The following is a 14,197-nucleotide window of genomic DNA, read 5'->3' on the forward strand; positions in this document are numbered from 1 at the left end:
GTTCCCATCTTCTTCGCAGAAATTCTGAGCTTCATCAACGATGATGTGCTAAATATGTTTGAAGTCCTTTTTCAGGAAAGTTTTCTGGGTCACTGCCCCACAGATGTTTTTGTTACTGTAAAATTAAAAATGACACATTCAGGTTTTCTTTAGCTAAGAAAAAGGGGACTATTACTCCTTCATGCTCTCTGGACACAGTCCATTGCCACAGGTCACTTTATCACTAAGTCTCAAGGAACACACAGTAGTGCCTTGGCAGACAAGCTCATGCCCACTCTTGCCCACTGATAGTGGCCATGGCAGTAAAAGTAAGAGTTTATTTTGTGGCATTGCTCCTGCCTTCCCCAGTTGAGGTCCCAGTTCAGAGCTATTCCCACAAGAATCCAGAGGAAGATTCACCCTTATCTTTCAGCCCACAAGTCTGAACTTCTTTGATGGGCTCACCAATGCACAGCCCACAGCAGATTCTGAGGGGATCCAGTCTCGGCTCTAGTCCTTTATGTTCCCCAGAGGGATTACTCTACATGTACAGGGACCTGCAAGGTGATGCATGCCTGTCTGAGTGAAGAGATAGGTCCACCAGCCTCCTTTCCAAGCACATCCTGAGGGAGTCTAACTCTAGCCCCTCTTGTTGCAGTGGGGGACCTATCCTGTCTGTGCAGAGATCTGCTGGGAGGCATGCCTACGTAGGTCATCAGCACAGGCAGATTCTTGACCAACATTCCCACACAGCCCCAGAGTCCTCCTTGGATCTTTCCTGGTTCATCTAAAACAGAAAGCCACATCAACCTCAGTGTCTTCCAGAGGCTCATGCAACCCTGGGCTTAGAATGTCCTCTAGTGCTGAGATGGCTGCAGTAGCTCTAGGTTCCAGGTACACAACAGTTGGCTTAGAATCCTTCTATAAAGCAGAATAAACACAAACAAAACCAGATTGGAAGCAGTGAAATAAAACCTAATCCCTCAAAGCACAGACTGGTACCAATATTTTCTCAGCACTTGCACAAGCATCAAGAACATTCAGAGATCTTAGACCTAAACAAAGAGACAAAATAAGACACCAGAGACCAACCCTAAAGTCATAAAGATGTGTGATTTCTGAGACATTTCAAAAATAGCTGTTAAAGGAAGATAAACAAACTTCAATAAAATACCAAAAATCAACCCAGGAATTACCTGAGAAATTTAACAGAGGGTGAAATAATTTTAAAACATCAAACAGCAAGGCAGCACCTGTGGCTCAAAGGAGTAGAGCACTGGCCCCATATACCAGAGTTGGGGGGTTCAAACCTGGCTCTGGCCACAAACAGCAAAAAAAAAAAAAAAATCAAACAGCAATTCTGGAGGTGAAATGTATGATAAATAAAATGAAAAATGCAATACAGAGCATTGACAGCAGATATGATCAAACAGAAGAAAGAATCAGTGAGGTTGAAGACAGACTCTTCAAAAACACACAGTCAGGAGAGAAAACAGAAAAAAGAATGTAAAGAAATGAGCAAGATTATGGGAACTATGGCTCAAAGTTAAAAGAGAAAATATTTGGGTTATCAGAGTTAAAAAGAGAACTATGAAAAATAAAGGAATAGAAGGCTTATTCATAGAAATAATCTTAGAAAACTTTCCACACCTGGAGAAAGATACAAATATACATGTACCAGAAGGTCAAAGGTCACTGATCAGATTCAACCCAAATAATAATACTCCGAGACATATTATAAGCAAACTCACAAAGGTGAGGGACAAAGAGAGGGTTCTGAAGGCAGTGATAAAAAAGAAGCCAATAACATAGTAGGGAGATCCAATATGCCTGGCAGTAGGCTTCTCAGCAAAAGATGAAGGAGGATAAACTTGTCAGCCAAAAGCACTGTACACATCAAAGTTATCCTTCAAAAAATGGAGAGAAAAAGACTGTCTGTGAGAAATAAGGCTGGGGTAATTCATTGCTACCAGATCTGTCCTACAAAAAATGCTAAAAAGAGATCTTCAAACCAAATGAAAAGGACACTATTGTGTTTGTTATACTAATACTGTAATTCTGGTATTTAAAACACTTGCATCTTTTGTAAGAAGACTAAAAAACAAAACTATTAAAAATGATTATAACTACAAAAGTTAACAGATAGGTAATATAAAAATGTAAATAATGACATCGAAAATTCAAAATGTGGGAAGAAACATAAAAAATGTGTGAGGAGAAGGGAGTTAATGTGTACAGAGTTTTATTTTTGATTTGTTTCCTTGCCTTTTTTGTGCTTAAAGTTAAGATGGTATCAGTTGTAAACACTTATGGTAACTACAAACCAAAAGTATATACTAGATACGATAAAAATTAAAAAGAAAGGAATTAAAAATACTACCAGAGAAAATCACTGAACCACAAACTAAGATAGCAAGAAAAAGACAGGAGTTACACATCAACTAGAAAACAAGCATGAAAATGGCAATAGTAAGCCTTTCCCTCTAATAATGACATTGACTGTAAACAAACCAAGTTCTCCAATTAAAACACATGGAGTGGCTGAACGGATTAAAACACTAGACCTGACTATACGCGGCCTACAAGAAACTCATTTATAAAGACAAATCTAGACCAAAAGTGAAGGGATGGAAAAGATATTCCATCCAAAAGGAAACCAAAAAAGAACAGGAATAAACTCTAGTATCTGATAGTACAATAGGGAAATTATAGCCAACAATTTATTGTGTATTTCAAAATATCTAGAAGAGATGAATTGCAATGGATGTCCAAATTATCCATATTGGATCATTACACACTATACACATGTATCAAAATATCGACTTGGCGCCCGTAGCACCCTAGTTACAGTGCCAGTCACATACACCAGAGCTGGTGAGTTTGAACCTAGCCTGGGCCAACTACACAACCGCAATAAAACAGTAGCTGGGCATTGTGGCAGACACCTGTAGTCCCAGCTACTTGGGAGGCTAAGGCAAGAGAATCACTTAAGCCCAAGAGTTTGAGGTTGCTGGGAGCTGTGATGCCATAGCACTCTACCGAGGGTGACACAGTGAAACTCTGTCTCAAAAAAAGTCACATGTACCCCCCAAATATGTACAACTATGATATATCCATAAAAATACAAAAAATGCAAATTTGCAGAAGTTATATACAATAGCATGTAGATAAAAATTTAAAGACACAACTATAATAAATATTGTTTATGAATATATATGTGTAATAAAAGGATAAAAACATAGTGAATAAGGATGCAGTCTGGTTTCCTAACAGACGTTACCAATAAGGGTGAAAAGGAATGAGACTGGAGAATTAAAAAGAAGTCTTTCTATATGTAACACTAAAGGTTAAGGGTGGAAAAAAAACCTGTGCCAAATATGGCAAAATCACAAGCCTGTTAAATGTCAGGGGTAGGTGAGACATATTTTTTTTTTCTTATTACATTCTTTTTACATTTCTAGAATTTTGAGTTATTACACAATTTTTTTTGAGACAGTCTTACTTTGTCACCCCTGGTAGAGTGCCCTGGCGTCATAGCTCACAGCAACCTCAAACTCTGGGGCTCAAGTGATCTCTTGCCTCAGCCTCCCAGGTAGCTGGTACTACAGGTACCCACCACAATGCCCGGCTGTTTTCAGAGATTGGTGTCTCACTCTAGCTCAGAATGGTCTTGAACTCATGAGCTCAGGCAATCCGCCCACCTCGGCCTCCCAAAGTGCTGAAATTCCAGATGTGAGCCCACATGCCTGGCTATTACATAATTTATAAAAATCCATTCTCCGCCAAATTAAAAAGATCATGAGAAAAGGATGGAATTTTATCATGTAAGTGATTGAAATCTGGATTATGCATTCTAAGATAAAAGGACAGAGGGTGAGGGCAGCAGGGATCTAATCCCGTGAAGGAGACAAAGTAAAAAGGTCAATGGATCATAGCACTGAATAAGGAAATGACAAAAGGACAAAGTAAACTTAGATGGTCAAAATGATGGATAGATAATCAAGATTAAGAGTTATTTTAAAAGATTAATACAATTGGCAAATGCATAATTATTTGGCATCATTATTTGAAAATTTATAAAAACCAGTAGAATTTAGAACAATTAATAAATTCAAAACTAATTTGAACTCATCGGGGATACATACAAAGAGTAGAAGTATACTATCACAGCTTAATTTTCCTTTCCAACAAAAATCCATTCTATTCTAAAAGCTTGAAATAGCAGTTCTCACTTGGCAGTAGATGCTAGTAACTCTGGACTGACAAGGTGGATATTGACACAAGTGACAGGAGGAGCGAGAATATTGAGCAGGAGGATATTTAGAAGAATTGTGTTAGATAAAAACGAAGGCTGGCACATCTACAATCTTACCCTTTGCCTAATCTAGACCCTTGCATAGAAATTTATACATGTCATAGTTTTGTTCTGCACTCCAGATCATTGAAATATCCTTGTCAAATTATTTGTAAAATATTCCTTTTGATGTATGAGAACTTCAAAGTTAAATATTTTTTCTTTACCCTCCATACTTTGATAATAAAGGCGTATATGCCAATAATTTTTCATTGGTAACTGTATTTATTTGTTTATTTAGAGACAGTGTCTCACTTTGTTGCCCTTGATAGAGTGCCATGGCATCATATCTCACGGCAACCTTAGACTCTTGGGGTCAAGTGATCCCACTGCATCAACCTCCCAAGTAGCTGGGACTACAGACACCTGCCACAATGCCCAACTATTTTTAGAGATGGGATCTCCCTCTACCTCAGGCTGGTCTCTAACTATTGAGCTCAGTCAATCCATTCACCTCAGCCTCCCAAACTGCTAGGATTACATGGTAACTGTATTTAAATGGCAATCACACCCATCTGTTTAGATTCTATTGCAGGCAGAAAAGGCTCAGGGAACTTTATTTCTATCTCTTTCCTTAGATTTAAAGGAAATTATGATCAATGCCACTTGCAGATTCTTTGCAAAGTACAGATATTTTCCATATAAATTTCAAATCACAAATAAAATTGAACTAAGTCAATAAGAAACTGAGAATTAAAAAAAAATGAGGTCACTCACCAAAGAACTTTCAAAACAAAAACCGCTGATGCTGTTGGATTTACAGGATAATTTTCTCAAACCTTTGAATGTAACCAGATTTCCCACCAACACAGTGAATTACCACTAAATGATGTCTCCTTCCACCAAAATCAGTCCTGAAATACCTGTGTACAAAAACATATGGAGAGACAGAGACAGCAGAGGTCAGGGATGAAGATTCAGACTTCCTGGGTTCAAATCCTACCTCTGGCATTTATTAGCTGTGTGGTTTGGTGCATTTACTTGACTTTTCTGTACTTTAGCAAAATAATGCCAACAAGAAAAGCTCCCTTGCTTATGAGAATTAAGTGAGGTATTATTTGTAAAACATTTAAAATGCTGCATGACACCAAGTAAACCTACTGTGCTAGAGTTTGCTAGACACAGATAGGAAGAAATGCCCCAGAAAATGGGGTTTGAGGGGTGGGAAGTAGACAGAGTCCTATGAAGAGCCCCTGGGGGCAATGGAAGCTTGCTGGTAAGGAGCCAGCACAATGAGGTAGGAAAGTGACCTTCTTGCCTCTTACTTCTCTGTGGAACCTGGTGGAAGCAGTTCGGGCCTCCCATGCAGGTGTATTGTAGGTAAAATCAGGACAGCACAAACTGCCCCCTCCCATCCATGGGATAAAGCTCTGAGGAAAACTGGTGGGGATCAGCTAATCCCAGGCAGAAACCAAACAGAAAGGGAAACGGGCTGTAACAGAAGTGACCTCTAGGTGTCGCCAGACTGAGGAGTCTGTCTGCCTGTCACTCAGCAGAGAAGCAGATGAGAGATCAAAGGTTTCACTTGTATTTACAGACAAGTCAGCAATTCTGCAGAACAGCAAGGATACTTCCTGTTTCCTTTTTATTTTTTTTTAAATTTCAGATTAAGATGACGGCATTAGCTATTAGATATTAGGTTACAATATCTGCATTACGGTGGTTGGTGAGTCAGACAATCACCTGCAGAACTTCTTTCTTGACTTTACTATAGCAAATACTCTGGACCCCGGGCCTTCACGGTCCTGGGATCTGTCCAGAGGGCAGACATGTGTGTCTCTCTCCTTCCTGCTGGCCTCTCAGGCTGGGCACCCCGTTCCGCACCATCCTCACCCCCACCCCACTCCCGGCAGCAACCCCAGCTGGCTGTACCCGGGCTCCTCCTGCTTCCCTGACAGAACAGGTGCACAGGCCAGGCCCGACCACAATCCCTTCACCCACCCACACGCCCCGCCACCCAGTGCTCCACAGTCTGATCTTTAAGGAATTTCCTGAGCAACCTAGCTGGGTCTCCCAAGAAGAAGAGACACGCACAGATGTCGCCCTGGGTCGTGATGGTTCTGGTGTCCTCCTCCTCCCGCCAGGTGTTGGGTAGGTGGGACTGGCCTGGGGAGAAGCGGGAATTCTGCGGATCAGGAAAAAGGATCTAAGACCCTCTCTTACCCTTTCACGCTCCAGCAGGTCCAGATCTCCTTCGCGTGTCCTTGGAAGCTCCAGGGTCCTGTCCTTATATCCTAGCGGTTCGCGCCACCGCCACAGGTGGACTGACCAATAGGAGTGTCCACTAAGCCCAGGAAACTTCGCCGCTCAGGATGACGCTGGAATCTTAAGATTGACGCATGAACCTTTTGATTGCCTTATGCTGGAGTAGGGTGGGGAACGGGGAGGGGTTGCTAGTTCTCTGCTTTCCTCCTCTTCCCTCCTTCCGGCCCTGGTCTCATCTCCTCGCTCCTCCCATTCATCTATTGATCTAAATTACAGTCAAAGCAAGAATAAAGATTACTCAGAAAGAGAGCGAGCTTCCCCAGGCCCGCGCAGCTGTCCTGCTCCTGCGCTCCCGGAGCAGCTGCCTGGGTCCTTCCTCCCGCCCCCTCCTCTCCTGGCGCCTGCTGTCCCACCTTCCCGGAACCCTTCCAACGGTCTGTCTGAGCTCTCACCCAGGCGTTACCCTCCAACCCTTCCAGTTGCCCCAGATCCCAACCTGGGGTCTGTCCTTACTGACCCTCTAGAAAGCGGGTCTTGGAGACCAGGGCAAGAATATGAGCCTCCTGGTTTGTCCCAGACCTGTCGCCCCTGTCTGGCCCACTTGCTGCGGGTACGCGGATCAAACCGCCACCAGTTTGTGGCCGGGTTCATCCAGCCTTTATCCAGTCCGGGCGCCAAAGGCGGGGCTGCTCAGCCCCCGCTGCAGAGTGGGATTTGGTGGTGGCCTCTGTGTTGTGGTCGGTCAACCGTGGTCACCCTGAGACTGCTTTCTTTGTCCTGTCCCGTCACAGACTTTTAGCATACTGTCAATTCTGTACATTTGATCATTTGGACAGGGGAACTCCCTATCGTTGGCTGGACGCTCGAAATGAGCAGGGCTCCGCGGTGCTGTCTGTGATCTTCACGTGAGGAGCCGCCAACGGCAGGAGACCCGTGAGCACCCTGAACACCGGGTAGCGACATTACCGGGGGAAGTGAAAGTGCAAGGGAGAAAATCTTGCAGTGCTCCCCCTGAGAGATTATCGCTGACCAGCGGTTACACATATGGTATATATCATTCCAGATGATAATCTATACACACATACATTTATATTACACATATGTAACATTAAAATCAGAGCTTAATGTGCATACTGTTTCCTAACCTGCTTATTTATTTATTTAGAGACAGAGTCTCAAGCTGTCATCCTGGATAGAGTGCAGTGGCATCATAGCTCACAGCAACCTCCAACTCTTGGGTTTCCTTTTACCCCAGGTTTTCTTTTGGGGGGGAGAATAGGGGTACATAACCTGCTTTTTAAAATGACCTGTACCTTTCCGTTTCAGTAAATCTTCATGTCATCATATTTGTTTCATCGTGTTTCTTTTTAAAATGTTGTTTATAGCTGGCGTGGTGTCTCATGCCTGTAATCCCAGAAGCCTGGGAGGCTGAGGAGGGAGAACTGCTTGAGCTCAGGACTTGGAGACTTGTCTGAGTGAGAGTGAGACCCTGACTCATTAAAAAGATAATAAGCCCAGCCTGCTGCCTGAGGGATGAGCAACTGTAATCTCAGCGGCTTCCGGAAGCTGAGGCAGCAAGATTCCCACAGCCCTAGCCTGAGGTTGTAATGAGCTATGACACCATTGCACTCTGCTCAGGGCACAGGGTGGGACTGTCTCAACAACAGCAACAAAAATACAAAGAAAAAAAAGGAAATAAAATGTTGTTTATAGATTGTACAAACCTGTATTTAATCTACAGCCATCTATAAAGTGCTGACTGTCAACTCAGAATCCTAAAACTATCAATAAAAAGAGTCCTCTCACATGGTGGCAAAATAATAACCTTTTCAGACAAGGAAAAAAAAAAGAGAGTTTATCACCGCTAAGCAGGTCTGTCTTAGAAAAATATTAAAGAAAGTTCTCTTTAGGTTTGAGGAAAATGATACCAGAATGAAACGCAGGTCTGCACAAAGGAATGAAGAGCACCAAAGACAGTAAACACGCAGAGAGACATAGAAGGTGCTCTTTCTCACTGACTGTCACTTGCAGTCTCAAGACCAGCGACAGCCACAGGACTGAAGTTCACCTCACTAACCTTTTCCTTGTCAGTTTCCCTCAGGGGCAGTGGCCCAGCAGAACTAAAGAAGCTGCTCCAATTCCCTTAAGCTCAGGCTCGGTCAGGGCCATAAGACCCCAGGATGTTGCATGAGCAGGGGCTCCCACTCCTTTGACACAAATTCCTTTTGCTTGGCCTCATTTACTCTGTCTCTTTTATGGAATTTGGGATATTCAAGCTTTCGATCTCTATGGTCATCTATCTCAATTTTGGTCATCTGTATTTCCCTAGGAAATTGTCCTTTCTTCTAGGTTTTTAAAATTCAGGCGCATACTTGTAGGCTGGATGGGGCGGCTCACACCTATAATTCTAGCACTCTGGGAGGCAAGTAGCAGAATCCCTTCAGGTGAGGAGTTTGAAACCAGCCTGAGCTGTACTGAGAGCCACCCCAACCTGTAGTTGAACAAAAAGAAAAGAAAAGAAATTAGCCAAGCATGGAGGATTGCTGGAGCCCAGGAGTTTGAGGTGGAAGTGAGCTTGACAATGCCACTGCACTCTTGCCCCCCAAAATAAAAAATTCCTTCTGTTTCGGTGTCTGTTTCTTTTCATCAGTTCTTAACTTGTATATTAGTATTTTCTGTTTTTCCTTGATCAAGTCAGCTAGTGGTTTTCCTAGTTTTTTTGTTTCTTTAAAAATAGGATTTTGATTTATTAATTGTATCTCTTGTTTTTCTATTTTCTGCTCCTTAGATTTTGCTTTCATCCTTGCTATTTCCTTCTTTGCACTTCTTTTTGGTCTACTTTTGTGTTCTTTTTCTGTTTTGTTTGGATCAGACACATTTGAGTCTGGACTTTTCAGAGAAACAGAACTGATAAGACAGATGAACTGATAAATATAGATAGAGGGTTTACTAGGAGGCTTAGCTTACATGATGATGGAGGCTGAGAAGTCCCACAACACGCTATCTGCAAGCTGGAGAGTCAGAGAAGCTGGTAGTTGGCTCAGTCTAAGTCCAAACGCCTAAAAATCAGGGGAGCTTACAGTGTAATTCAGTCCTAGACTGAAAGCCAGAGACCCTGGAGTTGTGACGTCCAAAGAAGATGAGTTGCTCAGCCCCAAATGAAAGAGAGAATTTGCCTTTCCTCTGCCTTTTTTGTTCTACCTGGACCCCAGTGGATTGGATGGTGGCAGCCCACACTTGGGGAGGGCAGATCTTCCTTACTCAGTCCCCTGATTCAAATACCAGTCTCTTCTGAAAACACCCCACAGACTACCCTGAAAGAATGCTTTGCCAGCTACCTCGCTATCCCTTAATCCAGTCAAATTGACATTGAACATTAACCATCACAGGGTATTTAATTAATTTCCATTTTTGCATTTTTACTGATCAAAATGTTTAGTGCTGTGAATTTTCTCCTAATCATTGCTATGCATGTCATCTAGTTTCCAGTATATATTAAATCCTTTAGGTCTTATTAAGTCTGTGCCCTAATCTACCAGAACAGTTACTTTGAGTTTTTTTTCTGTTTTTATTTTGCTTAGTATTTTCAGATCTAGCGCTCACTTAGACTTCTTGTTAATAATTTTAGATCGGCATTAGATCCATCATTAGCTTCCTTCTCTCTGCAGTTTTTTTTTCAATCTGCTTTTGCTTCAGAAAGATTTGGAGGGGCATGGATGGAGTGGAAACGTGAGAGATCACACTCTGGTTTTGCTGCTTTTGTTTTACTTTAAATGTATCTACATGGGCCATAGAGGTAAAGCTTCAAGGCAGCTAATCTGAAGCTTGGCAGACTGCTTTGTGATCCTCCCTGAGTATAGGGCAGGGTGGAGGTGGAAAGCGTGTGAGGTGCTGCTTCAAGGCCATGTCCCATTTATGCCCTGAGTCCATTGGGAGGTTGTCATAAAACAGGTCCTCCTTGGCTCACAGCTTCTGAGGAGCTACCCCTTGGGGCTTAGCTGCAGACCATAAAAACACTTAGCTGCCTCTATAGGCTCCCAAGCAATGAGGGGTCCCACCACTTACATGGGAAATATTGGCCTTTTATCTTTCAACCATCTCTCCTGGTGTATGGAACAGGATCACAAAGACCTGGCATCTGTCTAATCTTCCTTTCACTGATTCTGTAAGTAATAAAATGACAAAATCTAAAGAAGGGTTCATCATGCCTTTATCACAGAAATCTGTCAGTTGTGGTCTGGCCTTGATTTAATCTTACCTGCTGTGTGTTTTTGTGTGTATTTGCCACCTATGTCATCTTCAGTGCAATGTCTCTTCATGTCTCTTGCTTACTTTCTTTGTAATAGTCTTGTTTGATTGTTGACTATTGAGGTTTGAGAGTTTTTCACACATGTTAGATATCAGGGCTTTGTAAGATATGTGGTTTGCAAATACAATATTTTCTCCGAGTCTTTGGATTATCTTTCATCCTCTTAACACGTTCTTTCACAAAGGAAGTTTGTTTTAATTAATATAGTTTATTAGAGAGTCATACATTTACAGAAAAACTGCACACAATGTACTGAGAGTTTCCAAATCTCACCTCCCCTCTGCCTCCAAATTCTCCTATTATTAACATCTTGCTTTAGGGTGATCTATTTATTAGTTGGTGAAACCCAAAGCCCTGGTAACCACTGATTATTTCACTGTCTTTCAAGTTTTGTCTTTGCATTTAGGCTTCCTCCAGGTATTTTTGTGTCTTGAAGATCATTTCTTTTTATCTCAGAGTAACATTGCATTGAACAGATACACCACAGAGTGCTTATCCATTCACCTATTGAGGGATATCTTGATTCCTCCCAGTTTGGGGCAATGATGAATAAAGCTGCTGTAAACATTCATGTGCATGTTTTTTGAGTTTGTGTGGATATAATTCATCAACTCATTTGTCTAAATACCGAGGAGTGTGATTGCTGGATTATATAGTAAGACTATGTTTGTTTTTGTAAGAAGCTATCAGACTTTCAAAGCAGCTGTACCATTTTGGATTTCCACCAGCAAAGCATGAAAGTTTCTGTTGCTCCAGTGTTTGATATTATCAGGGTGTTTTTCTGTTTTGGTTTTTTGGATTTTTTTCCTGGATTTTTGCCATTCTAATAGTTCCCCAGTGGCATCTCATTTTAATTTACAATTCTCTACACATAATACGAGCACCTACACTTTATTTTCTATCAGTATTTCATCTTTGGTGAGGTGTCTTTTAGATCTTTTGCCCATTTTTAATTAGATTGTCCTCTTATTATTTGCGTTTTTAAAGTTCTTTATATATTTGGAATATAAGTATTTATCAAATATATGTTTATATTATGTGTAAATATTTTTTCCCGGTCTTTGGTTTGTCTTTTGTTTCTCTTAACAGCGTCTGTCTCAGAATTTTTTTTACTTTGATGAAGTGTAACAGATCTTTTTTTTTTTCATGGTTCATGCTTTTGGTGGTACGTGTAACTCATCACCAATCCAAGGTCATGTAGATTTTTTCTTCTGTAGCCTGGTAATATATGGTCGGTCACATTGATCAGTTTTCAAGTAGTTTGCCAGACTTGCATCCCTGGAATAAACTCTGGTATGTAAATAATTTTATATGTTGCTGAATGCTATTTGCTAATATTTTGTTATGAATTTTCACATCAGTATTCATCAGGGTATTGGTCTGTGGTTTTCTTTCTTTGTACTGTCTTTGCCTGGTTTTGTTATTGTAAGGTAGTGGTCCACTCAATCTCAGAAAGCCAGATGTAGAGTAATAACTAGTTTGTTTGACATCTCAATAGGCATCAGCCTGGAAGAGCAAGAGTGCTTTAAAGGTAGGGTAGGAGCGGGGAGTGATGTGCTAGTGACTTGCCAGGTAGGGTTCCAACTGGCTTCCCGCTGAAACTGTTCTGTTTATTTGTGGTTCAGCCCCCACCCACCAGCCATTGTGTTAGCTAGTTTCTCATTCCTCCTGGCTGGGTCCCAGAAGGGGGTGGTTTCAGCATAAGTCACTGAATGGCCAAGATGGAGTGCCTTATGCTCAAAATGGAGAGGCCTGTGCTTGCTCTGTTTTTGGAGTTCCTCTGGCCAACCTCTCAGTTATCAGGTAATACTAGAAATTAACTCTACAAATGAATCCATCAGATGAAATGACAAGTGTTCTCTTTTCTAATTTTTGGAAAGAATGTGTAGAATTGGTGTTAATTTTTTAAAAGTGTTTGGTAGACTTTTCTAGTGAAATCATCTGGGCCTGATAATTGCAAATTTTTAGATGACACATTTCCTTTCCCCAGTAGTTACAAGGCTATCCAAATGACCTGTTTCATATTGTGTGAGTTGTGGTTGTTTGTGTTTGTTGAGGATGTGGTTCATCTCAAGTAAGTTGTCATATCCATGTATGCAGAAGTGTATATAGTATTCCCATATCCTTTGGATGTCTGGATAGTCTGTATTGATACTCCCTGTTTTATTCCTGATATTGGTAGTTTATATATTCTCTCTTTTCTTTCTTTTTCAATCTCACTAGAGGTCTCCCAATTTCATTGATCTTTTCTAAGAACCAACTCTTTGTTTTATTGAATTTTCTCTTGTTTTTCTCTCCTTAGTTGCATTGATTTTTACTCTTTATTTCCTACTTTCAGCTTGCTTTGGATTTATTTTGTTCTAAAACTAAATCTTAAAATGAGAACTTAGAGACTTTTCTTGTCTTCTGTTAATAATTGCATTAGTTTCCTATTCTTACTATACAAATTTAATGCAAATTTAACAACTTAAAAGAATGTGAATTTATGGTTGTGTCATCCTGGAAATTAGAAATCCAAAATTAGTGTATTTCTTATGTAGAGTACTGGGTGGGGAACTTTTTTTTTTCAGCACTTGAAAATGTGCCACTTCTTTCTGTCTCCATGGTTCTTGGAGAACAAGAATTGTTTGTTTTCCCTATAAAGAAGGTGTCATTTTTTTTCCACTTTAAAGATTTTTTTGTGTCTTCAGTTTTCAGAAATTTGATTGCAATTTGTCTTTGTGTGGATTTCTTTAGGATTACCTTCCATGAGATTTTTGTCGCTTCTTAAATTTATTTACCTGATGTATCAGGTAAATGTCCAAAAGAACAAAAAAAGAAAAAGGAAGAAATGGTTTGGGCAGAGGAGACCAAAAACAGAAAGAGAGGGAGGAAAAAAAATTTTGTTCTAGAGATACAAGCCATTTTCAAAGATTCTGCTTAATTACAAAAGGGGGAGAAAGGGACTGGAGGAGCTGCCTAGAGGCACTTGGTCCTATTCCCCTCTCTCCTTTTCCTCTTATTAGCCAGAGAAAGAAGGTAAAATAGCCCAAAAGAGGTTGGTAAGAAAAGAAAAAGAGGGGAAAAAACCCAAATACAGAATATCTTAGTCTGTTTTGTGTTCCTAGAAAGGAATATTTGAGGCTGGGCAATTCATAAAGGGGAAAAAGGTTTATTTGGCTCACAGTTTGGATGTCTGCAAAGTTCCAGATTGAGAATCTCTGCATGTGGTATGATGTGGAAGGCCAAGAGAAGCCAGCATGTGCAGAGATCACACAGGGAGAGAGGAAGGAAGAGGAGGGAAGAGGACAAAGCCCTTATTAACAACCACCTCTCAGGGAATTAACAGGAGGAGAACTCACTCACCCCTC

General features: G+C 41.0%; 1 protein-coding gene across 1 annotated transcript in view; it reads right to left on the reverse strand.

Moving 5' to 3' along the window:
* Nucleotides 1-6,520, reverse strand: part of LOC100957155 (schlafen family member 13-like) — a 75,702-nt gene extending 69,182 nt beyond the window's left edge. The window contains exon 1 of the mRNA XM_023517526.1: nucleotides 6,497-6,520. The gene's annotated coding sequence lies outside the window, so the exon portion shown is untranslated. The remainder of the gene's footprint in view (nucleotides 1-6,496) is intronic.
* Between the last annotated feature and the right edge of the window lie 7,677 nt (nucleotides 6,521-14,197).

This window comes from Otolemur garnettii, unplaced genomic scaffold (assembly GCF_000181295.1).
Source record: "Otolemur garnettii isolate 467f Iridium unplaced genomic scaffold, OtoGar3 scaffold00112, whole genome shotgun sequence".
In the NCBI taxonomy this organism is placed as follows: Eukaryota; Metazoa; Chordata; class Mammalia; order Primates; family Galagidae; genus Otolemur; species Otolemur garnettii.